Source organism: Ursus maritimus, unplaced genomic scaffold (assembly GCF_017311325.1).
Source record: "Ursus maritimus isolate PB19 unplaced genomic scaffold, ASM1731132v1 scaffold_1, whole genome shotgun sequence".
Lineage (NCBI taxonomy): Eukaryota > Metazoa > Chordata > Mammalia > Carnivora > Ursidae > Ursus > Ursus maritimus.
The window spans coordinates 5,750,258-5,775,829 of NW_024423343.1; the positions used below are offsets into that span (position 1 = coordinate 5,750,258).

Consider the following 25,572-nt stretch of genomic DNA (forward strand, 5'->3'; position numbering starts at 1 on the left):
CGGCAAACAGGGCCCATCCTGACGACCGCCTGTCCGGCAAACCAGGTCATCCGCCCCCATCCTCAGTCCCTGAGCTGTGCTGTGATGCCGACGGCACACCGCGGGACCCGTCTGCAGGGGCCAAGGAACATTCCCGTCCCACCCACCGTCCTCGCCGTCTCCTTCGGCCAGCTGTCCCTGGGGGTGCTCGGAGCCGCTGCCAGTGCTCTGCGAGCCCATCCTAGGGCCCAAGGGAAGCTGCCACGGGTTGTCCGGGCTCTTTAAACCAGAACGCGTCTCTCTGAGTCGATGCCACATTCGCGGTCACCAGCCCTGGCGCCCCGGGCTCCACTACCATAGGACCTCATCACTTGACTGTGGCTATATTTAATTGTGTGCCTCTCCAGCCAGGCTGTCCCCCTGGGTCAGCAAGGACGGTGTCCTTCAGCGGCCCCCACAGGGCTCTGCACCCAGCAACAATAACTCAGTAAATACCCAGACCAGCAAAGGGTCTGTGGGCGGTCCCAGCCTCACCATCCGGGAACGCGGCTGCTTCTCCAAAGCCAAGACTTCTTATGTTCACAGCCTTCCTGATATCTGTCTAGAGCAGAATGCTGTTCTGAAAACAATAAAGGTTATGGGGGGGCGTCTTCCTTAACTTAAGCCAACCACGTAGGTACAGAGCATCTGCCACGTTTCGGGGCAGCTGGGGCAAGAACACAGCAGAGAGAAGACCTTTCCTGCTCGGAGCCGGTCACAGAGATGCTGACAACAAGGACGTGAGCTACAACAGAAGCCGTTAACACAGGTAACACACATCACCACACCCGGGGCCACCGGCTGAACGGCCTTCCCCCAAAAGATACATTAAATCCTGACTCCCAGTGTCCGTGAACTTGACCACGGGAAACAGGGTCTTTGCAGATGTGATCAAGTTAAAATACGGTTATTCTGGCTTCGGGTGGGCCCTAGATCCAATCACAGGTGCCCCCATGAGAGAAGGGAAATGAGGGAAATCTGGACGTCCAGACCCAGACACACACGGAGGACAGCTGGCCACATGAAGACAGAGACAGACTGGAGACGCAGCCCCTGGCCAATGATCGGCGAGACCACAGGGAAACTGCCAGACAGCAGGAAGGGGCGAAGATGGGCTCTTCCACAGGCAACGTGGCCCTGCAGCCTCCAGGCTGGAAGAATGGATTTCTGTTGTTTAAGCCATGCAGCCACTGCTCCACCGCCCTGGGGAACTAGCCCACACATCTGCTGGACGCTGCGTGTGCATTAGGCACGTTCTAGTGCTTTCCGTGTACTCGTTTCCTGAGACAGACGATTACTGCCTCCACCGTGCAGTTGAGAAACCTCGGAAACCGAGGTTTGGAGAAGCTGAACACCTGGGCCAAGGTCTCCCAGCTCCCGAGAGGCAGGGCCTACAGCATGAGCCTGCATGCCCTCCTGCGGAGCTGGCATGAGCCCACCACCAGGACCAGAGGGATCAGCTCATTTCTAGACAATTCCAAGAACATAAGCTGTGTCTCCACCTGCCCCCCTGGGCAAACAGCAGCCCAGCTCCTGGAGACCAGAGCAGGATCCCCAACGTCCTGCTGTTTCGGTACAGCTAAAAAAATGGTCAGATGGTTGCTTCCATTTTTTAAAAAAAATTTTTTTCCTTAAAAAAAAATCAAAGCATACATTAGCAAACCTCGTGTGAATCATCTGTCTCTCCATACAGCCTCTGCTTCAAGTCTGTACCAGGCACAGATGAAATGGACTTCAACTGACCTGACAGTCTCCTACTGGAGAGAACTCACCAGAGGCTCTGCAAGCCAGGTCCATGCCCCTTTGGTAAATCACGGCTTGTTTTCCCAGCAGTTCTGATGGGGACACGAGGAGAGGTGCTAGGATGGGGAGCAGGCGACCAGGAGCCGAAAGCACCTGGGAGAAGCTTTTCTTTTGCTTCCAACTAAAAATGAAAAGTACTTGAGGATGATTATTCCATACGGAGGCTCAGAAAGGGCCAGGGGACGAAAGAAACTGCTCCCGAGCAGAAAGGGCACCGCCAGGAACGTCTCTGTCCTCGGCTTCGTCTGTCATGGTTCGTGCCCAGACGTCCAGCTGATGCTTGGTGCCAACTTCTCCCTGGCCCCCGCTGTCCTCTGCAGGGAGGCTGTGCTGTCCACTATCCCAGAGCCCCGTGCAGCACCGGGCCTCCTCTCCTACGGGATTGCTGGCCCCATGTCAGGGCTCCACGCTGGCTGGTGCCGGGGGACGGGGCTGGAAACGGGCCTCCCTCCTCTCAGTCTGGAAACCTTCGTGCAGCCCCCACCTGCCCCGGGCTCCTCGTGGAGGCCCTCCATCCGCCCTGCCCTGGAAGTCGCTCCCGCCCACAAGCGCAGACGTTGTTCTCGCTGGGGTTGGCGTGAGGCCACACGGAGCCCCAGGCCTAAGGGTGCTTTCCTGCGTGTCTCATCTGGCAGCTTTCTAACCGCTGATCCACCGGCCTCCCACATGCGTGACTGCTTTCTCCTCTCCCTCTGGGCTGGCCTTCGAGGGTGTGTCTTGACGGGGTCTCCCCAGCCCCCCCATGGCTGGTCCTCCCGCCCCCCTTCACAGATATCTCCTCCTCCGCCTGTCCAGAGTGTCCAATGTCCCCACTGTCTGTCCCTGGCCTTCTGCTCTTGTCGCTTGGGGCATTCTCCTTAGGGCGGCTAGCTGCCCCCTTGCGACGGGGTGCTCAAATTCATGTCTCTCACGGCCAGCTGCCTCCCACGCCCACTCAGGACGGCCCACAGCCACCTTCAAGGCAACACGCTGATCTCCTCTCCCCCCACACCCCTGCATCCCCATCCTGGCAAAGGGCACCGCCCAGAAATCACCCATCCTAGATTCCTCCTCCCCCCAACCAGTCGGTTCTCTAGCTGGAACAGAGAACTGTTTCTGGAAAGCAGTGTTTCTCAGCCTCGCTACTGCCATTCGGGGCCGGGTCATGGTTTGCTGTGGGGCTGCTCTGTGCCTCGTGGAATGGCTGGCAGCACCCCAGCCTCTACCCACTAGATGCCAGGAGCAGCCCCAAGCCCAGCTGTGACCTCGGCAACGTCTCCAGACACTGTCCCATGTCCCCAAGCCGGCACCGCTGTAAAGGGCCAGATGGTGAGCTTTTCAGGCTCCGTGGGCCTCTATCTACTGCCCCCGCTCAGCTCCGCCTCTGAGAGGCCAACACAGCCACACACCGAACAAGCAGGCATGGCTGCTTCCAATAAAACCTTCTTTACAAAAACAGGGTGCACGCAGGGTTTGGTCCCCCGTCCCGGGGCCACACGTCGTCACGGCTCCAGACTCCACCTGCTCTCTGGCCAGCTCCCTCTCCTTCCCCTACCGCCGGCCTTCCTTCAGCCACTCCCCACCTCTCACTTGAGCCCCACCCCCAACTGCCCGCAGTCTGGCCCCCCACTTGATTTCTTGGGTGTGGGTTCACCCAGGCCCCAGGAAAGCGGAGATCATGTCCATTCTAACTAGGAAGACTGTATCACCAGTCAGGCCCGGTGAAAAAAGCCTTAACGACGCATTTAAATCTCCAGGTTCAATGAGGAGAGATGATGAAACTGATTTGGAGAACCAGCTCACTCCAGGACGCGCGGGTGCTGCGTGGTATCCGAAACCCAAACCCAAACCCAAACCCAAACCTTCACCTTGATGGTACACAAGCCATTTGCTGCTGTCGCCGCACCTGCCCAGAGCCCTCCCCCAGTACCTCCCTGTCTCTGTCCTTCTCTGGGCCCCGGGCACAGCCGCAGGATGGAGGGGTGATCCTGGATGCCTCCGGTAGCACAGACCAACACGCACATCCCCAGAGGAGGTCCGCTCGCTGGCTGAGCAGACACCCAGGCTGGTGGTCCCAGGGGCAAAGCAGAGTGAGGTGGGTCCTGAGTGCGGAGACCGCCGGTCCTGAGAGTCCTACAGGACTGGGTGCCTTCATCCCACAGGTTCCTTTCTGGACTGTTTTAGAATCGCACTTAAAACCCATTAAAAATAAAAGGGAATACACATTGTTTCCCATAGAAATGCTACTCTGCAGATTTCTGATTGATCTATTCTTTACCAAAACCTGAGAATGTTAGGTAGGATACTGCCCAAAGCAGCGAGGAGCCCTTCTGAAAGGAAAAAAGAAAAGGAAAGGAAAGGGAAGGAGAAGAAGGAGGAAGAGGAGGAAAAAAACTCTGTTGGCACGAAGAGAAGACACAAAGGAGGCGAAATCCAAGGCCACATGGCCCCCTGCCGTCCCGTTTCCGTCTACACCTGCACCCTCGGTGAGAAGAACTGGTGCCCAGGGCGCTTCCAATACAGAGAGGGCGGCATTCTCTGGTTTCCTCCATCCGGCCAGCCCAGGACAGGATGAGTGCCTGGAGCTGGTGGGGGTGGGGGGAGCTGGACAGCTACAGGGGCTCTGCCGGCTTCCCAACCCCCCGGGGGCCAAACCCCCACCGTCAAGGACACGGGGATGCAACCTTGGNNNNTGCAGCTGCTTAACGGAAGCTAAGTGCTCGGGCACACGGTGACCCCACGGTGGCACATCGTTCTGAAAGCCAACAGGCTGTGGCTCCCCTTCTCCCTTCCCACCCCCACCACGTCTGGCCAGTAAGATATGTGCTCAACCTGCAAAATCCGGTTGTCAGGCAGGGTTCAGCAAACACCTGGTGCTTCTGAGGTTCTCCGAAAGGCGGTGATGGGACCAGTGCGGACATGAGGCAGCAGAGCACGGTGGCGACCCACCGTCCATCAGGGTCTGTGAGATGCAGGTTCCTGGGCCCTGCCCTGGCCGCCAGGAAGGGGACGCTGTGCTCAGATCAGCATCATTTGAGGGGACTTTCATCAAGAAGCAATTAAGTAAAGCCCTGGCTCTTGGAGGTTTGATAAACACTGGGGACCGGGTGGGGACCGGGTGGGGGAGCTGGAGTCCAAAGCCAGGGGTCTCTCCAGAGCCGGCAGACCAGTGAAGACAGCTCTTAGAATTTAGTTAGAACATCAAAACAGAGTGAGTTTCAGCACGACACACAATCGCCACAAAGCAGAAACAGTCAGGCGTCCACAAATGGAACAACAGACCAACAAAACATGTGTAGCCACACACACAATGGGGTCCTACTCTCCACAAAAAGGAGGAAATTCTGACCCATGCCACATCGTGGAGGACCCCTGAAAACATCACGGTAAATGAAGAAGACAGTCACAAAGAGTCACATACCGTACGGTTCCAGAACAGACATATCCAGAGACAGAGCAGGTCACTGGTTGCCGGCGGCCGGGGGCAGGGAGGGCTGTCGAGTGACTGCTCACAGGTCTCTGCTTGCAGGTCTCTTTTTGGGTAAAATGTTTTGGAACCAGATAGAGGGGGTGGTTGCACAACTTTGGCAATCTCCTAAATATCGCGGGATCGGAACACTTTAACACGGGTCCATCACAAACCCATCTGGGGCTAAACTGTGTGTGTGCAGACTGAACAGTCAGAAAACGTACCTTCACCAAAAACTGGTACACACGGAGACACGTCTCAGTTATAATCAGCAATAAACCACTAAGGGACCAAAGGAACATACGTGCCATCAGGAGAAAAGAAAGGAGCTATCAAAGGAAAAGCGGGCGGAGGACGAAGCCTCGAACAGGAGGGATGGAGGTGGTGCTGGTCAGAGGCGCTGACCAAGAGCCCGGAGCACGCGTGCCCTCTGCAGCAGCGACCCTGCACAGGGACCGGCTGGGACCACCTGTGTGCTTTTTAGGGCTGTAAAGACCCAACTCCAACTCACTAAGCGAACACAGGAACAGACTCCCGCAGGCAAGCTGAGGGAGGCCAGGGGTGTGGAAGCAGACACTCAACGCCTCCCAGCCTCCAGCCTGAGTCCCCGTCCCCGCGGGTCCAGCTCTAGCCACAGCCGCGCTTCTGCACAAGGTGGAAGCGCAGCCATAGCCGTGAAGGCGCCACACGCGTCCAGCTGCAGCTTCTCGTTCCTATTTTACAGATGAGCAAACTGAGGCACAACAGAGGGTCAGTTAGTGGGGCCGCATTGCTGTTAGCCACCCAGACAGGTTCGCTCCAGAGTCCGGGCCACACCCCTCCAGAGCCACACTGGTCAAGTGGGAGCAAAAGGCTCTCCCCAAGAGGGCTCTTCTCCCCAGCGATAAAACGACACATAGCTGCACCATCCCACCCCCCATCTGCACAGCCAGGACGCGCTCACCGAAGCATCCGCTGTTCTCACATGGGATCCATCAACTGGTAGCCTGGCCTCCGTGGCCTGGGTCTGTAGGATCCAAGCCCGCCCCCGAGTCCAGTGTCTGAGGGCCAGACCCTGGCCAGAAGAGACTGTCTGGGTCACGCTGGCCCAGTCTCATTGGGGGATTGCAATGCAAGGGTGCTGCCAGCTACTGCCACCCAGCCACACCCCGTCCACGGGGCCCCTCGCCGGGCCACCCACAGGCTCACTCAGATTCACTCTGACGCCCACTCACGTGTGGTACCCTGAAGAATTTCCACGGTAACTTGGCATCCCAAGGTGGGCAAACTGATTTCCAGTGACTCATACCCAAACCTGGCCCCTGACAAATATTTAGGCCCCGGCAGACGGAGGCCCGATTCTGAAGTCACTTTAAACCCCTCTGAAATCAAGTGATCCGAGCCAGATGGGAATCTGGTGAGCGACATTCCTGTCAGGTCCATCCAGGCGCCCCTGGCCTCTGCAATAGTTGGGCGACTTCTGATGGACAATTCTAGAACCCTGCTTAGCCTCCCACCATTGGACCCCAGATCTCCTGCTATGGGGCCCCTGTGTGATGGTGCTGAGGTCTGACCTCGCTTTTAATCACTGTTCGCTTCTCCGAGGCACGAAGCTCCCTCACCTGTACGATGAGGTTACTAATTATTATCAGGCTCGCCCTACCTCTCCCCGAGATCAGGAACAAATCTCAGGAGAGCTTTGCAAACTGTAAAGTGCTGTGCAAAATTTAAATATAAAACGAAGCTACAGAGGAGCTCTTCAAACACGGCACAGTAACATTTCTCTCCCTGAAGCTTCCTCTTTGCCAGATCTGACTTGGGCCCTGGAACCTCGCGCACCATTCATTAAAAAACCAGCCTCCTTTGAAAGCCAGTTCATCAACTCCTCTTCAAATGCCACTTCAAGACCTCAACACCGTGCAGCCTGAACAACTCAGGAAGACCCGTGGACAGCCTGGTAGTAATGTGGGCGCTAGGTTCCCATTAGCCACACGCAGAGCGCCTTTGATTTTCAGGTGTTGTTCCGAATAAGCCGAGTTCAACTAAAATCCAAAGGATTTCCATAAGCCAAGTCTCCCTCCTTCTGTAAATGAGCAAATAATAGCTGGATTTAGCAAAAAGCGAAGAATTAATGAGATAAAGGAAAGCACAGATTTAACTGCTTTCCGTCTGGTCTGACGTTGGTCTCGCTGAGCACTCCAGCCCAGGGGAGACATTCGGGGCCCCCGTCCGACCCTGCCCCCGCTCCTCTTACCTCCCACTTATCCCCAAAGCCTGTCTTCGGCCTTCTTCCAAGTCAGGAGCTGTTGCCCTTTTTGGGGGGTGCAGATACTTAGAGAAATGCGGTAAGGGCTAGGGGCCTTCTCTGCAGAAAACCACCTGTAGCTATAAATCCCGCTGCAGAGCCTCTAGAAGGACCAGGCTAGGAGGCCACGGGCCCAGGTTAAACACACCTGCTCGCTTCACGATAAAAATGACGTTGAACAGAACAAGGCCCAAAACAGGGTGGACACGATCCGAGGACATCGCAGGCCAACTGAAAGCCTCCACCCATGATCATTCATGTCACCGACAACTGAAAGCAGAGAGGGGCTGCACATTCCAGCTCCCACAGGGAGCAGCGCGGGTAAACAGGGTTTATGGTGACGACAAGGAAGAAAGGAAAAAGGATCAAGTTGTGTTTACTGAGCAGAGTCCGGGGCGGCCCAGGGGTGGATGGGGGTGGGGGCGGGGTCCCTGCTCACAAGCGGCCAGGGCGACAGGCACACCACACAGGTGCCGAGCATGGCAGACCCTCACCAGGGGCGGGCAGAGGCGTGGGCAGACCCCGGACCTGCTGGGACGGCGGATGGCCAGGTTGTAACGGGAAGACCCTGTGACCTTGGGAAGACACTGTGACCTTGGGAAAACGCTGAGCTCGGACAGATGCGGGCTTTTTCAAAGTCTCTGCTTCCTCTTCTGCCAAATGCAAAGCTTTCCCCGCCGTCGACAGAGTGGAAAGGAGGTTCCGGGTGCATCACAGGAACTCCGGACCTGTGTCTGCCTGATGGCGACAGGAGCCTAAAACACACGACCAGAGTGTGCCAGAAAGATCCAGCTGGTCCCTCTGCACAGCCACCCCGCAGGCCAGCTGCTCACCTCTGGGAAAGAGGCGCCCCATGTTAGTCACTCCGGCCAGCGAGTCATGTGAATCCCTCTTCTGACCTCTGGGACCCCCGGGACGGCGTGAGGAGGGGAAGGCAAGGTGCCTGACAAACGGTGTGAACCGCAGTGTCAGGGGAGGGCCGCCCCCCTGACCACATCAACCCCGTGTTCAGAGAAGCCCCATGACGGATGCCCTGGGGGGCCCTCAACAAAGACACAAGAAGGTCCAGAGAGGCTAAATGACTTGCCCAAAATGATGGGGTGGTGCCAGATTCCGAAGGAAGGAGGTGGGGAGGGAGAGGGCAGGACGGAAGGAGAGAAGGAGGGAAAGGAAACTGCATGTAAGCCCAGGTAAGGATGCACGCAGGTCACCTCCTCGCCGGCCCAGGGACACCCCCACGGCCCTGCACGCTCCCCCGGATGGATCAGCAACGGACACCTCCACGGCGGAGCCGATCGGCAGCCCACCTGCTGACCCAACCACCGAGGACTGGCTCAAAAGGCTGCGCTGGAAGCAGGGAAATGCGAAAGCGGCCCGGGGCAGGTCTCGCCAAGGACTGCTGTGCACTGGCTGGCGGCCATCCCTGGGCCAGGTGCACGCTGGGTGAGCAGCACAGGCCAGGTGACGGGGCAGAAGCACAGGTGTGCGTGTGGGGGGACATGGCACATGCAATTCCTGAAAAGCAGCTTCATTTCTCAAATCCTGTTCTCAGGTCCTCACGACCCGCTGTGCTTGGTCTGGATCCTTCCAATCACCCTGTTTCACCTGAGCAAGTTTGAGAGCTTATTTAGTTCCTTCTAATCTTTAAGAACTTTCTAGACACTGGCTCCATTTTTACAGACAAGGAGACCGAGATCCAAAGAAATTAATTTACGCAAAATGCTCACGGATTCGTAATTGAAATTCGTCTACCCTTAGAAAACAGGAAAGTGCTAAGCTCTTTGCAGAGACACTTTTCTGACCCAGGAATAAAATATATTCACTTTGCCCTTCCCATCGCCCTGTCAGCTTTAAGTAATGAACTAACAAGGGGAAAACGCAAGCCGGAGAGATAGGGAGATGTGGGGTTTTCTGATTAGATTGGGGAGTTCGCTGCAGTCTGCGCAGGTTTCAGCAAGAGACTGGGAGGCTCTTGAGATGAACAATGGTGGAGTCTTCATTCACTCACACCTTTATTTCCAAACCAAGTATGTTAAAAATTTCTCATCTGTCCTCAAGACTTCCCCGCTTGAAAGAGGCTGAAGAGGGCGGGCCGGGAACGAGGCTAACATACCGGGCTTTCAAGAACGCAGAAGCCGCTGAGTGTAACTCAGCGCCGGGAGCGAGGCTCGGCTTTCTCATCTGCCCACATTCCCCAGGTTCCATGGAGCTGGCTCATGACCTCACTGAGCTCTAACTGCACTCGTTACTTAATGAGGCAGCCCTGATGGGAGACATCTGCAGGCAGAGGTCTTGAAATAAGCTGAGCCCTGTCTCAGGTTCGACGCATGGCTGGGGGGCTGCCCTCGCTGACAATCTGAGGTCCGACCTTGCCCCTGGGGGTGTCCATGCAGGCCTCAGCAGGTGCAGAATCACGGTGCCCCTGGGTCATCTGGCCAGTGACAGTCCTGGGTGTCCTGCCGTGAAGGATGCTGGGCTGAGCAGCTCTGTCCTGAGGACATGTGAAAGCAGGATCCCCCTGCACACAGACTGGAGCCCAGTCGCATCCTCAAAAGTCACCGCTCAGTAGTTTCCAGGGGATGGGGGCGGGGCAGTGGGAATAATTACTTCCTGGGTACAACGGATTCTTCTGGGGTGATGAGAGAGTGGGAGACCAGACAGAGGCAGTGGCTACACAACGTTGTGAAGGCACTCGATGCCACGCAATTGCACACTTTAAAATGGTTCACTGGACGTGATGTGAATTTCCCTTCAAAATAAAACAAAAGCCCCCAAACCCCACCCAATGAGAAAGGGCTGGAGATCCCCAGTCTGAAAAGCGGCCCTTGAAAGGAAGAATTCGCTGGTGCTCCTCCACGTGGTCCACGCCGAGGGTGCCTGGCCAGACGGACCCCACACAGAGAGGAAGAGGGGTCCAGGTAGCGGAATGGCAGCTTCCTTTAAGATCAACTCATTCCTGAATTGTGTCCTTGACTTTCGAGTAAATTGACAGCTGGATGAGAAAACGCTGATTTCACCTCTAAAAATTAGCTCTGTGGCTCACGTGTGTGGCTTGTCATTTGTTTTTATTGGCCAGCACTGGACTCGGGGATCCTTGCCCGCGTGAGGCATGTGTCCTCCCAGGACCCAGGTAAAGGAGGGTGGGCTAGGAAGGGGGGCCTTAGGGCATGAGCCTCACCTCTTATCTGTAAAATGGGCAGGGCAAGGGCTTGAGGAAACAAAACAAGGGAGGTGGTTAGCGGAAGCCTTCCCAGGCATTGGCAGAACCGTGGGAACGAGCCTCAGCCTCAGAAGGAGGAACTGGGCTCTGTCCTTGGCTGGCACGCTCCCCGAGGAGCTGGGAGGCCAAGTTCTGGTATCTGCCGGTTACACGGTCATTCACACGGGTCTTAAAGTGAAGAGCAACAGAGTCAGGGCTCCTTTCTGCTCCCCCGCTTGGTCCGTCATCTGAGCAGCAGCCTTGAAGCGGGTGCTTCAATGAAGTACTTCTGGTGGTAACAAGAGGGTCACTAACAGGTTGAGGCTCTAACCGGGGCTTGCTGGAATGACATGCAAATCACGAAACCAGGCAGCAGCAGAACTCTGGACGTAACACTGAAGCCCTGGGATTCAACCACCTCACGGTGAACTTGAGATAAATCAGATCTCGAATATTAAAGATGCACAGAGAAAACTGCACTTATGTTCCTGGGGGGGGGGAACACAAAAACTGGCCGCATGGATGATTTCTCTAAATGCTGTAGGACACACGTCCACTCCCCTAAAATTTCAGTCTGATGGCACGTCTGCCACCTGCCAACACAAGCAAGGGTGAACCTCCCTCTCCAGGCTCCTAGGAGTCCCACAACCTGCTTCCTCCTCCCAGACATCTTGCTGCCCCCGGGAACCCTGGTTCAGTGCCAGAAAAAGCAAGCCACATAAATACCGCTCAGGTTACTGCTGGAGCAGGCGAGGGGTCCCAGGCAGAGGCCCCCATTAATCTCCTCCAGCCTTATTCAGGAGGGGCTGGCCCACACTTGCCCAGCTGCACCCTAAATCCAAGCCCAGAGGGAAGACCACGTGGGGGGTCAGACAGCCAGTCACGGTGCACAACCCACTGGTGTCTATCAGGTTGATCTCGAGAAAAGGACCGAGCTGCGTATTTGCTGGTTGATTTCTGAAACCCGGGCATTCCTGCCGGTGCCAGGCCAAAAGAATGCGAGGAATTTGGATGCCTTTCACTGGGTTTCCCCGCAACCCAAACAGACCACAGCCTCCAGGGCAAGGGGCTGTACTTATAAGGCGAGGGCAGAAGTATTTTAAGTCCCGAGACCTCAGTGTGGGGAGGACTGACCCTGGGACCAGAGAGCTCCCGGATTCCTCACATCTCTATTGAAAGCCCCCAGGGTGTAACGTGCAGGCATCCCAAACATTCTTTCTGTCGGAAAACAGCTAATGGAAAACAATGAGACCTGATAGAAAAGGGGGGAGAGAAGAACACTGGAACAAAACCCAGTCATCCACCCCCAAGTTGAACAGAGGACACAGAAGACTTAAGGAAAAACCTGGCATAATCCAGGCGGCCGCCCACTTTATTTGGAAGGACTTTTATTATTCAAACGTGATCAGGAAGGAAGCAGCCTCTGAGCTCCTTGTGAACAACCCTTCTTCCAACCCAGTGTATGCAGAGGATCCATTTAATTCTACCCGATCCTTTCACCTGGTAAGGACACAGGTGTGGCTTTTCAACCCAGGAAAGCCGTGTAGACAGCCCCACAGAGCTGACTGTTCTATTGCTGGCCAAGGGAGTAAGAATCAACCGCTGCTAAGATCCCACCTCTGGGTGCAATGAGATGGGGACCACACTGATCCCGGAGCACCGAACCTGTTCAGACCCGTCCCGTCACCATGCTGTACACCTGAAACCAACGTAACGCTGTATGTCGACTGCACTTCAATAATAAAAGTTAAGAAAAAGAAGGAAAAAGAACAGCCAAGAAAATACCTGAGAACATTCTACGAGGACACCATTCTTCCCTGGCTGCTGCAGAATGCCCGTTCTGCCAATGTGTTCCCAGGCCAAACGCCCTCCCGAGCCCCAGCGTGGGCGAGCCGTAACTGCGGCCACATGGAGCTCTTTCAACCTGCACCTCATCACTGGCGGCCACTGTTTGGGAGCTCATGACCTCTTCCGTTGTAAGAATAACTCCTTTGTGCAAACACAAAAGGGACAGCCAACCTGGGCTCTCCATCTGGTTTCTGGGTAGAGCCAGAGTGTTCCTTTCATGGAACCAGAAAGGGAAGTCGCCGGTACCATCTGACCTTCCCGGGTTGGGGACACTGAGAACTGACGAGGATATGAAGACAGAGCAGGGAGGGAGATGTTTGCAGAGCAGTAAAAGGCCAAGAAGCTTCTGGAAGTGACTCCTCCCTCCTGAGCTGCTCTGCAGGCGTACGAGGCCCATCTCCCTACGCGGGTCTGTGTACATTGGCTACAACGGTGGTCTCCACGCAGGAGGCCGGGGGCAGCTGCTCTTCCCAACACCCAGGCTGCCCGGCTTACCTCCGACAGGCCACCAGCTTCCTGACGTCAGAATGAAAGTCCCAGGACCCAGCCTCCCGTCCACAAAAGGCAGATGCTGCAAGACAAAAGGGGAACGCAGGATTCAGAGCCTCGGTCAGTGAAACTCAGGATGGTGCTTTCCCTCTTCCACGTCTAGGGTGAACTGTGCCCTGAGCCGTGTTCACCCAGTAAGGTGGGGACAGTGGCGGGAGCTGCAATGCGGCCCCAGATGGGCCTTCCATTCCGGCTGCTGGAGCGGGGCCTGCAGAAGGGCCCTGGCCTGGAACCGCCCTCTGGAGACCCATCCAGCCCCTCCCTCCCCTCCCCTCCCTGGGCAGCTTCTCACCCCTGAGAAGCTGCCCCCTCCCCACTCCCTGCTGCTGATAACATCAGGCAGGGCCCCCAGGGGGGCTCGGAGCTCCTGTGGGGTCTCAGAGCTCCTGTGGGGTCTCAGAGGCCCACCCTGGCCTTCCAGGGGCGCTGACCCCAAGCACACGCCCCCGGTAAACCTCGAACGCAAAGACCTGGGTCAGAGTCGGCTCCCCGGGCTGCCCAGCCTACGACAAGGGCTTTTACTTGCTGTGTCTTCCCTCACCTGCTGTCACTTCTCCTGCAGAGACTGGCAGTCGTAGTTCAACAGAATAACCTTATTGGCTGAACCCCAGAGACACATCCCAGTCTCCCTGCCAGCAGCGGGCCTTCCTCCTCACACACCATACCCCACCACTGAGGACAGGGTTCAAGTCCCACTCACCCAATGCGATGCTACAAAGCCCATATCCGTGAAAGATTCCTTAAGCCAGGACCGCGTGACAGAGGAGCAGACTGAAGGTCCCCATGGCGGGACTCCCCCTAAGCCACTGCCTCCTGGTCCCCGCTGCTCTGGGGCTTTCCAGGCATCCCACACCCCTCACATCGTGATATGTGAGGCTGAAATTGCATTCTGGACCTTCCTAAATCAGGGCCACCTGGCCTGAGACATTCCCACGCCCTCCCCGCTCCCTAGACCAGCCGGTGGGGTACAGACCCTCTTCCGTGTGACATCTCACATGCGATGGCAGGGAGCACGTCCCCCCCCCCCACCTTGGGGCTTCAACAGTAAAATGAACTCCAGATGTACAGAACGGCACGGAAGTAGGGAAAGAAATCAATCCGAGGCCAAAAGAAAAATGCGGCACAGATACACTTAATCCCCACGTAGACAGAACTTCCTGCAAGGGACGTCCGAAATCGCAAAGGCAAAGGGAAAAGCTCCATCAAAGTCAACCAACACTACGAAAAAGGCAACAACCTGAGAACATTTATTCAAACACAACAAAAGATTGAGATCCCAAAGGAGACAGAAAAATGCAGGCTGGGGACAGGATGTTCAAGACACGGGGAACAAGAGACCGCTGTCCAGCCAGCACATTGACTGTGGACGCGTCTGCCTCGCTACCCGCGGCTCCAAGAAGACTCCCGGGACTCCGGAATGTTCGTCCAGGTGCTCGCCGTACTCACAAGAGCCCTCAGTGTGCTAAAAAGGGGAAACCGTGCGGAAAAGGGGCAGGAGGCAGTGACAATATTAACAGATGTGGCTTCTCAGAAGGGGGTCGGTGGGGGCTTCTGCGTCTTTGGACGTCTCCACTCTTGCTAATCCGTGCTACAGTGAGCAGAGCATGCACTTCTCGTTTCCTGATTGTTAAATGGTCATTCCCCCAAGTCACAATACCAGCTGGGGCGCCTCCTCTCCTATTCCCCGCCCCACCCCCAAATCTTGGCTGGGGTCGTGGGAATCCCTCCCCTCGTCCGGGCCGGGTGCCAGCTCTGCTGGGCCTCGCTGCTCCCCTGCTCTGGTCCGTGTGCGGGCCCCTCGCACCAGGCCAGGGGATCGGGAGGCTGGCAAGACCCAAGCTCCCTGGAAGGGCACCTCACATGAGCTCTGCGTCAGCCTCCTGCACCCCTGCTGCTGCCCACACCACCCCAGCTGCCCGAAGCCCATCTCGCAGCCATGAAATACACGTTTGCTGAGAAACCGCAGACCGCTACCTCATCTGAACGCCAAAAAGTCACCAGGTTTTTTCTTTATGAAGAGCTTGCCACAACACTCGTATTCAGTGTTGCTTTAAGGGCTGAGTCAGTTAGCATTTTTGGGGAAGGGCCTTGCAAGCTCTCTGGGGCTTGTCATTCGCTCCTTCCAGAGGCTCATTTAGGTAGAGTTATTTCATCACATGAATCTCTGGAAGGTTCCCCAGACTGGGGGTGACTGGGTTAACTCCTACCTCATACCTAACATGGGAGGACCCAATGCTGCCCAACCAGCTGATCAGAGATGGCCAGGCTGGACTTTGGGCAGGTAGAGGAATGCGGGTACGCGCGCGCGCACACACACACACACACACACACACACACACAGAACCCTCAGCAATCGGTGTTGGGAGTGTGGGGGGAGGGGGATCTGGCTGTGAATGGTCCCACTGGTAAGGTCCAGGGTGGATGGATTAGGTGGACAGGACCTGCTGGCCCCTCTCCAGCCCCCTAGCTCCATGATCTACCTCGGAAAGCCCTATGTTTCTGCACGAAGACCGGCGTTCCTGAGAAGAGAGCGGGCGTGACCTTTTGACCAAGCACTGTTGTCCCCAAGGAGCAGCCATACACCTGTGTGGGCTCCCCAGTCCCCAAGGCCCCCAGAAGAAACCACAGGACTTCATGGAGGTTCATCAAGTTGGCAGCAAGTTCCGAAGTCTAGAAGGTGCCGAACTCCCTGATTTTGTGTCAAGAAACGTCAGTCCTGTCATTGGACAAAGTGAAGGGAAATCTCCAAGAACCACGGAGCTGTCAACAAGGAATGCGGAGAACACAAGATTCTGTGGTTTGGGGGAGTCTCCGGACACAAGTGTCCTCACCCACAGTCCAGTGTCCCCTGTGCAGCTGTCAGCAGCCGTTTTAACAGCTTAGAGCCTCAGCTGAAGGCCCAACTATACAGGCTTACCCTACGTGAGGAGGTCTGAAGGCTGGGTGCACACACAGTCAGGAGCTCCTGACACTAAGACAGGAAACTACATTCACACAAAGACAGAGGGGACAGCTTTGTCCTACACTCTCACTACAGGACAGTCACCAACGAGACGTGCAGCCAGGCTTTCCACATCCCCTGCTATAGACGGAATTGTGTCCCCCCAAATTCCTATGTTGGAGTCCTGCCCTAACCCCCAGGACCTCACAATGTGACCTTATTTGGACATAAGGTCTTTACTGAGGTAATGGAATGGAAATGAGGTCCTTAGGGTGGGCCCCGATCCTATCTGACAGTGTCTTTACAAAGGGGGGGATGTGGAGGCATACACACGGAGAAGAACGGCGGGCGAAGATAAAGACAGAGACTGGGGGGAACGCCACGGGCGGCGGGCAAATCACCAGGAGGAGACTCACGGAGCAGAGGCTCCCTCGTAGCCTCAGAAAGAACCAGGCCTGCGACACTCGACCTTAGACTCCAGCCTCCAGACGGTGAGAGGACACATTCCGGTGCTCCAGCCACCCAGCGTGGACGTCACCAGGGCAGCCCCAGGACACTATCTAGCTGCAAAGTGGGAAAAGGAATTCTCAGGATCCCGCCCATCTCAGGGGCTGCTGTGAGCGTGACAGATTTGTTTAAGGTTTCCGAGCCACCATGATGGACATGTACGGATCCGTTAGCCAAAGAATTGCTCACACCCCGTGTCGCCCCTCTCTGGAGTCTCTCCGTGGCAGGAACTGGCTTTCCCTCATCGCTACTCCGTATCCCGAAGGGACCCAAAGTAGGAGACCAAGAGTAGAAAGGAGAACCAGATAAATTCTTGTCCTCCACAGGAGGCAAACTTTGGCCCAAGGCCCAAATCTAGTGTGTCATCTGTCTTTGTATGGCCCATGAACAAAGAATGTTTTTATATTTTTACATAGTTGGGGGGGGAGAGAAAAATAAGACTATTCTTATTTTTATCGTGAATATTATATGAAATTCAAATTGCAATGTCCGTAAGTCAGGTTGACCAGAACCATGCCCGTTTGTGTACACCCGGAAACATTCCATCTGACCTTTTACAGAGGGAGTCTGCTGACCCCATTTCCATACCAGCCCTACTTACACAATGGGGCAAAGGGCCAGGCCATGGTCGGCTTGGGGCAAAGGGAAGCGGGCACGTACCCACAGGTGCCTGGTTAAATGCCAGACGCGCTGGCCAAGCCGGCAGGGAGGATGAGAGGAGGCAGGGAGGAGGGAAAGAGGACAGTGGGCGTCATGGCTCGAAACGCAGAAATGGCCCTGAAGACAAATTCCGTCAACTCACAGTGGGTATCTAGAGCTGCTACCCCCGACCTCAGTCAGGGAGGCACCCCCACCCCCAAGAGCAGCTGAGTACCACGAGTCTTGTTGCAAGTGGCCCTCAGACAAAGTGGGACCGCACGGCCTGACTTCACCCCACGTTCTTCATTGTTATGGGAGAAAATCAGTGCACCGGAAGAGAGCCAATTAATAAAACTAAAATAATAATAATAATAATAATAATAATAATAACACTTTGGTAGACTGGCAATGGCTTTTATATTTAATGTTATCAAAACCACACACATAACACCGTTAACTGGAAACCTATTTAGGCGGGGGGGGACGACTACCGCCAAGCGCAAGTGTCTGGAATCTCACCTGATTTAGGTGGTGACATTTTCTCACCCAGACGCAGAGCTGGTTCACGACGTTTCCCATAATTACACAACATTTCGAATTTCACAGAGCCTGTGATTTATAGAAGATGTGCTCTTTCCCCCTCTCTGCTGTGAAACCTGTACTGAATATTAAGCACAAACCGAAAGGGGTTTATTGAGACAGACAACCGGACACCGTGGTGGCTGATGTACGGGTCTCTCCGTTCACGCTCCCGGCCTGGGGCTTCCTACGGGGCACCTCTCGCAGGAGCAGGCCGGTGGCGGCAGGCACTGTGTGCGGCTGGCCGCGTTTCTGGCTGTCCTCCCTCCCTGGAGGGAGGCTTCTGTTTGTCTCTGTGCGTGACAGAGGGACTCGGTGCTCCCTGTCCCCTTTCTGTCTCAGACACAAGGACACCCACACCTGCGGCCGGACGCGGCTTCTCCTCCTCTGGGTTTCTGCCCCTCTGGCTGCAGCTGGTGGGCCCTGTTCTGGAAATCTCCGTGTATGTTATGATCACAGAAACAAACGGCCACCCGTGGGACAAGAGCGGCTTCCGTGGCAATCGAATGGGGCATTTTGCAGACTCCATCAAGGCCAGTCGCTTAAAAACGGGCTGCCAAGTTAGACGGCATTCAACCTTTGAGGAAAATTAAAAAACTGGACACAGACGGCTTCACCAGTGTCTTTGTGCTGTTACCCGATTTTAAGGTGAAAAACACGAGGATGGGCCGTGGTTCATGCCACATGTTGCTCTCAAACTCACATCAGAAGAGACCTCCCTCCACCCAACGGAAGATTCTCGGACATGGCGTTTTACATTTTAAAAAAGCAAAGTTTGGGGGCTCCTGGATGGCTCAGTGGGTTGAGCATCTGACTTTTTGGCTCAGGTCATGATCTCAGGGTCATGGGATCGAGCCCCGGGTCGGGCTCAGGGGGGAATGTCCGCTTGTCCCTCTCCCTCAGCTCCTCCCCACCACCCCTTCTCTCTCAAATGAATAAATAAATAAAATCTTAAAAAAAAAAAAAAAAGGAACGTTATTCCTCTTCCAGGATTTGACTCACTTTTCCAACTAGTGGGGGGTCACTTAAGGACGTCTGCAATCTGACGCGGCTCACAAGCCTGGGCTTCCCCAGTGAGACCGGAAGTTTAAGTCCAGAGTCTGGACAATGAAGCAGAGTGGCCCAAGGGCAGGGACATCCTGGGCTTTTTGATTCTGACCCCGTAACTTTGCCCGTGAATAAAGGGGCGACGGCTCCAGTCAGGGAGGGTGTCTGGGAGCGGCCGCAGGGCAGGAGGCAGCCAGGTAAATGCGGGGTTTCTGTGGGTTCACATTTAGCTCGGGCCTTCACTAGCTCCACGGCCTTGGTTACGTGGCCTTGAGTCCGGGCCTTGGTTTCCCCAAGTGTAAAACCAGGCTCTCCATATCATGCAAGAGTCTACCCAGTTAGACTTCTCTTTTTCTTCTTCGGAACGTGAAAGACCAAATACTCGGTGCCAACTACACAGGAAAAACCGCACAAAACGCGCGGGGAATAAATAAAAGGCTGAGAACGTAACTGCTAACATTTGCAGCAGGGGGCGGTTCCCACCTTAGCACGGGTCAGACCCCTGGAGGCCTCACTAGAACAGACGGCTGGGCTCCCCCCCTCCCCCTTCCCCGGGGGCTGGCCTGAGAGCCTGCTCTTCGCGCTTGCTTCCAGGCGATGGCGATGCTCCTGGTCCCCGAAACACACTTTGAGGACCACTGGTACAATGCATGGCAGCTGATAATGTACTTCCCCACTTGGCCTCTTGGCTGTTTCCCACAAGGATGCTGTGAGGTGGGCAAGCAGGTGTCGCTGTGCCCATTTCCGAGATGAGACAACTGAGACTGGACACTTTCTGCCACGACCTGAGGTCAGGAAGTGGAGAGCCAGGGTCGCCAGGCATGGTGCCAGGGACTGATAGAATAATGGTCAAACACAAAGTGCACAGAGGAAGACAAAGCAGGTTGTGGTAAGACCAGGTATCTCCCAGTGACGGCATAAGATGCCATGGCTTTTAGAGTAGGAGGAAATTAAATATCCTGCCTGCACCGGGCGAAGGGAGTTCAGGTGTGAGTCTTGGGAGAGGGTGCAGAGTCAAGAGTCCCCCAACAAATGCTGGGAAGGCTGAAAATATTTCAGACGACGTGGTGTGTTGAAGGCTCAGACCCTGTGAGCACCGGAACTCGAGTCCAGGCTCCGTCCGAATGCTGTGCTGAATGCCCTGCCTTAGTGGCAGGCAAGGTGGGGCGTCACCGGGCCCCGGGGAGGAGTGCTGGCTGCTTTCTTCCAGAGCCCCACGGCCACCTCCTCCCTCTGAGCGCCCTCCCTGTTGGCTCGCTCCTCGGCCAGGGCCACCAGCCATGTGACCTCTCGGATGCTCCTTCCTGGGGTCAAATCTTCACCCTGGCAACCTGTCACCTTGGCAACAGTTTAAGAAGCAAGAGAAGGAGACACGCAGCTGGAGCCTCGGGGGTCAGCTTTTCCAACCGCTTTCAGTTCCCTTCCACGCCTGACTCATCCCCAACTAAGACCCAGGGAAGCCCCCCTCCCTATTCAGCTTTGTAGAAGGGCTGTTGGGAGGGAGGGGGGAGGCACCGGCCTTGCTATGGGACTGTGGTTTAGAAAACCCAGCCAGAGCGGTGGAACGAAGGGCAGAATATTTACTTTCTAAGAGCAAGAAATGATTCATCATTCATTAATCTGGCTACGTATCACAGACCGCTCCCCGCCCCCTGCCTCAGAGAACAAGCCATACCCGCAAAGCATATACAGAAACTGGGTCAGAAACAGAATCGCTGGGACACACGCTTTCTGAAGCCCAAGACCTGAATAAAGTAACAAGGGGACCATCCTGTATTTTTAAATATTCAGCCAAAATGAATCTGCAGTTTCTAAATCTTTGTTGAGATAAGCACGGTGTTACCCAGAAATGCAAAGCAGTCCCCAACCTCAGGGAACATCCTACTTTTAACCAATATGTAAAATACAATCTGCAAAAAAAAAAAGTTCCGAAAACCCTGCAAACTTGAAAAAGCCACTGGAGTGGTGTGCACCTTGGGAAATGTTTCCACTGATGCCTGCAGGGCTGGGGGACCACCCTCCTCCTGGGTCCCCCCAGCTGCCAGCTACAGGGTCAATGTGTGAAATCGGGTTCTGCTCAGAACACAGCAGGCCAGGTGGTTACTACGGGACCTGAAAGGTGGGTTCTGTCTGCCATCTCTCACTTCCCCACAAAGCCACCTGCCCCTGTACCACCCGTCTCTCCGAATGCTGGCCCTGGATATTTACTTAGGCTTGCCTTCATCATAAGCAACCGAAAGCTAGGCAGGCCAGGGGAACACGACTATAAATTCAGCTCGAGCTTCTGTGGCTGCTGCTGTTCGGTTCGGGGGGCAGCAGGAGGTTAGTATCAACGGGCCACTCTTGTCATCTCACAAGTCCCCACTGGGCCTCTGCTCCTTGTAAAGCACAGAGGGACAGCAAGGGAAGTAAGAAACTCGGGTCCTGCATTCTGGAACTGGAAAGAAGAGAGAGCAGGCACGGAAATTCAAGCCTGGGAATGGAAGACACCAAAGGACAAAATGCTCGTCCGAGCGCAGAAGAGGGTGCGGGGACTCCAGACGGGGAAGGCGCCGGCCAGCAGGTGCCCAGGGGGGAAGCCAGGTGCACGGGCGAAGTCCCTTCGCAGGTGAGCGGCCTGTTGTCTCCGTGCACCCTCACTGCCACACACCTGAACGTTCTCCGACCATCCTCAGAACACCGCCCGCCACACTGATAGCCAACAGTCATTAAGCCAGACCCCACTGCCTGTCTCAGCTCTTGCTGGATGGAGCTGAAATCGCGGCCTTTCTCATTCCCCAGCGAACAGTCGCCACACACTCCCCAGGGCAGTCCTGGGGTCAGCGCCCCAGCCTCCCGTCCGCCAGAGGGATGAATCTCCAGCGCATTCACACGGATCCTCGGGAGAGTCCCAGGCACGGAGGAGCCCAGCGTGACGGTGACCGTGAGCTCAGAAACTCAGCCTGCACTTGCTTTTCCCGGCCTCGTCTCCTGGCTCCCCGCTCCTGCTTCCAGGGATCATCTCCCCGCCCACACCAGCCCCCAAGTCCTTACGTCAGGCTCTGCATTCAGGGGGCAAACCAGAACAGATGGGTTCACAAACGTGAAACTGGCAGCTGACCACCAGGCCTGTTGGCCAAAGCACAGACACACTGGGTGATTCGAACGAGCACGTGCCGTCAGCTCCGGTCAAAGCAGCGGGCTGTGCTACAGTGCCAGAAATGCCCTGGTTAGAAAGCCAAGGAAATATCTTGTCCCATTAATTAGATAAACGGGCGCCTGACTGGCGTCTGACTCTTGATTTCGGCTCAGGTCATGATCCCAGGGTTGTGGGATGGAGCCCCGTGTCCAGCTCCGTGCGGAGCATGGAGCCTGCTTGAGATTCTCTCTCCCTCTCTAGCTGCCCCCCCACCCCGGCGAGCTCACATGTGCTCTCTCCAAAAATAATAATAAAAAGATACATTTACACTCCGCTAAATTGGAAAAAAGCAAGGGTATGCACGCTCCAGCTGACATTTTACGTTAACAATAAATACATGTGCCGTGGCTCAGGTCCAGCCTGAACAAGGCCAAGGCCATCCGCGTCACGACTCCCATGGAGTTCAGACCCTAGGCTGGGCCTGGACCCGGCTCAGGCCCCGCGGTCCCAGGCCACATGTCAACAGGGAGGCCCACCCCCGCCTTCTGAAGGCACGAGGAGCCATGATCTTCAGTCCCTGCATTTAGGGCTTTGCTCAAATATCGCTTCCTCAACCCCTCTCAGGAACTTGGGGGCCTGAAACACCAACTCATTCTCTTTTCGTCTGGGGGCCAGAAATCTGAAACGAGGCTTCAAGTCAAGGTACTGGCCAGGCTGGTTTCTTCTGGAGGCTCTAAGGAGAGAAACCGCTTCCCAGGCTTTTTTGGCCTCTAGTGGCCACCTGTGTTCCTGGCTCGTGGCCCCTCCTCCATCCTCAAAGCCCACCACCCTGATCTCTGTCTCCCTCATCACAAGGCCTTCCCTGAGGTCAGACCCCCTTTGTCTCTCTCTTAAAATGACACCTGTCATACGGTATTACCTTACACTCAGGAGAATCCAGGGTCACCTCTCCTTAAGTGAATCACATCTCCGAAGTTCTTCCTCCGTATAAAGAAAGTTTCACAGGTTCTAGGATTAAGATGGGAGTATCTCGGGGGGGGGGGGGGGTATTATTCAGCCGTCACAAATCCCATCCAAACCAGCACACTTTCACCCCCCAATCCCGCAGCCAACTTCACTTATCACCCCTGACATTCTCTGTGATCCTTTCATTTCCTTTCTCGTCTCCTCGAAGGAAATGCTCTGTGAAGGCAGGGACTTCTCCTGTGCAGCTGGAACCCCGGAACACAGCAGGCGCTCGCTCAGTCGACCCTACAGAAGCCCCCAGAGGAGTCAGCATCCGTGTCTGGAACAAGCCAACGTGCTCCGTCCGTGGGGGCAGGAACCCGCTTGTCTCGCTCACTACTGTGTCCCCAGCCCCAAGCCTGTACCTAGCACACGGTAAGGCGCTCCGTTACCAGCACGTACCTGTCGCCTGCACGTACCTGCCACCTGCAGTTGGATTTTGGAGCAACTCGTCAACTCCCAGGGGGTCCCAGCTGCCCTGCTCTGCCACCAAACCTACCCTCCCACTGCTGCACCTGCTTCCCCTGCCACCTGCCCACCTGAGGCCTGGCTTCCCCGAGCCATTCCAAGGCTCTCCTCCATTCCAAGGCTCTCCCCCGTTTGGCCCTATTCTACCTCCAGCCTCCTTAGTACCCACTGCCAATTCCCTTCACCAACCAGGTCAGCCATCCGACCCCAAAACTCCTGCACACACATCCCGCCTCCTCCTGTAGGGAATGCCTCCTCAGTCCCCTGCCTGCCCATGCAAACATGACCCAGGGTCCAGCTCCTACCCACCTCTCCCCCCAAAGTCTGTGACTTCAGCTCTTGGCAACACGCCCCACCCCTATTCAGAGGCGGGCACTTCCAGGCTGGGAGCCCAGGTGAGCTCCTCCGGGTTCCCTGGGGGTGAGTTTCTGATGAGCACTTGTGCTCTCTGCTCTCCGGAGATGATGCTACATTTCTCCAGTGTCCTCCAGCTCCCGGGCCTTCCATCAGGCAGATGGCAGGTCAGGCCCCCACTCTGCGTTTACGAGCTATGCCGCAAGATGGGCTGTGAGCCCTGCAGCACTCTGCCCGACGGCCAGCCCCACCTCAGTGCCGACAGCAGCCAGCCCCGCGCCCGCACCAGGCACGGAATAAAACTGGGGAAGCCGCCCGTGTGTCCCCAAGAGCCAGCCAGCCCAGAGCCGGCGATGCCCCTCCTCACCCGGGAGAGACCCAGAATGAGGACTGCAAAGAACAGCTGGGGCTGAGGGGGGCAGTGGCTCTCCAGAGAAAATACAGGACACCCAGTTAAATTTGAATTTCAAATGCAGGACAAATAATTGTATTAGCGTAAACATGCCCCCAGTAGTCAAATATACCTGGATGTCGTGCATGTTTATTTGCCAACCCAGCATCCGTACGGGGGTGGGGGCACTACAAGGGTGGTCACCCCAGGCTGTGCCTCACCTCCGGGGAGAGTGGGGGGGGTGCTCCCAGGAAGGAGGAGGGGCGAACAGCCACCAAGCCCGCTGTGGTCCACTCCTTCCGGACCTCACTAACAAAGACAGTAACTTCCCACTAAAGAACTTAAAAGTAATAATAATAAAACAATTCTTGCTGGCTAGAGAAAAGGGTTGTTTCGGTAATATTTTTCCATCCCCGCATAATCTTCGAGAACTCACAAACAAAGCAGCCACTCTCCAACAACAAAGATCGCCATGGAAACAGATCACCTCCATCCCGAAACTCATGACTTCACCTCACATTCCACCAGAAACCAACTACGGACTGTGACCAGAAGAATCCCTGTGCAAACAAACACAAGCTAACTACCACTGAATGGCAGGAAACGGAGCCGCTTTTTCTAATTTTAACTTTCTCTAGGAATGCACTTGTGCTAAACACGCAGGGCACAGTCTCCCCGACCCACGTTCCATCCGCAGGGCGATCACCTCCAGAGCAAAATGCAGACGGAGAGCGGCTGGCGGGCGGGGCGCGCCCCGAGCCCCAGGCCCAGGGCTGACTCTCGGATTTCTCCCAAATGACAGAGGCTGACACCAGCTCCTTGAACAGAAAAGTACTCCCAGGCCAGGGGGGGGCCCACAGGAGACCCAGCGGACAGACTCGCCGCAGACGCACAGCGTCAAATAATTACGGTAAGCAGGAGCCTAATTTCACGGGGACAGCCAAGGCCGCCCAAAGACTGGATGTCGTCGGGCCAGAACCCTTGAAAGTAATTCTGCAAATGACCCCCTGCAACAGGATTCGGCATGGGACTTAATGGGACCGTGAAAGTCTGCGTGGCCAGGTGACAAACGAGGAAGCTTGCAACAGTCCAAGCCAAGAAAGGCCTGTTTTCCAGAAAATTCAAAAAACTTCCTGCAATTCAATAAGGAAAAGGAATTAAAAACCATGAAAAGGCCCTTTACCTTGGAAGCACCGGGAGAGCTGATAAACATTAGTTTATGGTGATCCGTCCAGAAGAAATCATAAATTAAAACAAATCAGATACCTTCTCCCTTCCATCAGACCTCCACCCAAAATGAGAAGTCTGACCACAGGGAGCGGTGGTGGGCATGCGGAACAACCCGAATGACCCGAGCACTGTCTGTGGGACTCC

The 25,572-nt window shown here is 55.6% G+C and overlaps 1 protein-coding gene across 1 annotated transcript in view; it reads right to left on the bottom strand.

The window, feature by feature from the left end:
• Positions 1-25,572, bottom strand: part of SH3BP4 (SH3 domain binding protein 4) — an 81,826-nt gene that overhangs the window by 32,144 nt on the left and 24,110 nt on the right. The window contains exon 2 of the mRNA XM_040638733.1: positions 13,096-13,171. The gene's annotated coding sequence lies outside the window, so the exon portion shown is untranslated. The remainder of the gene's footprint in view (positions 1-13,095; positions 13,172-25,572) is intronic.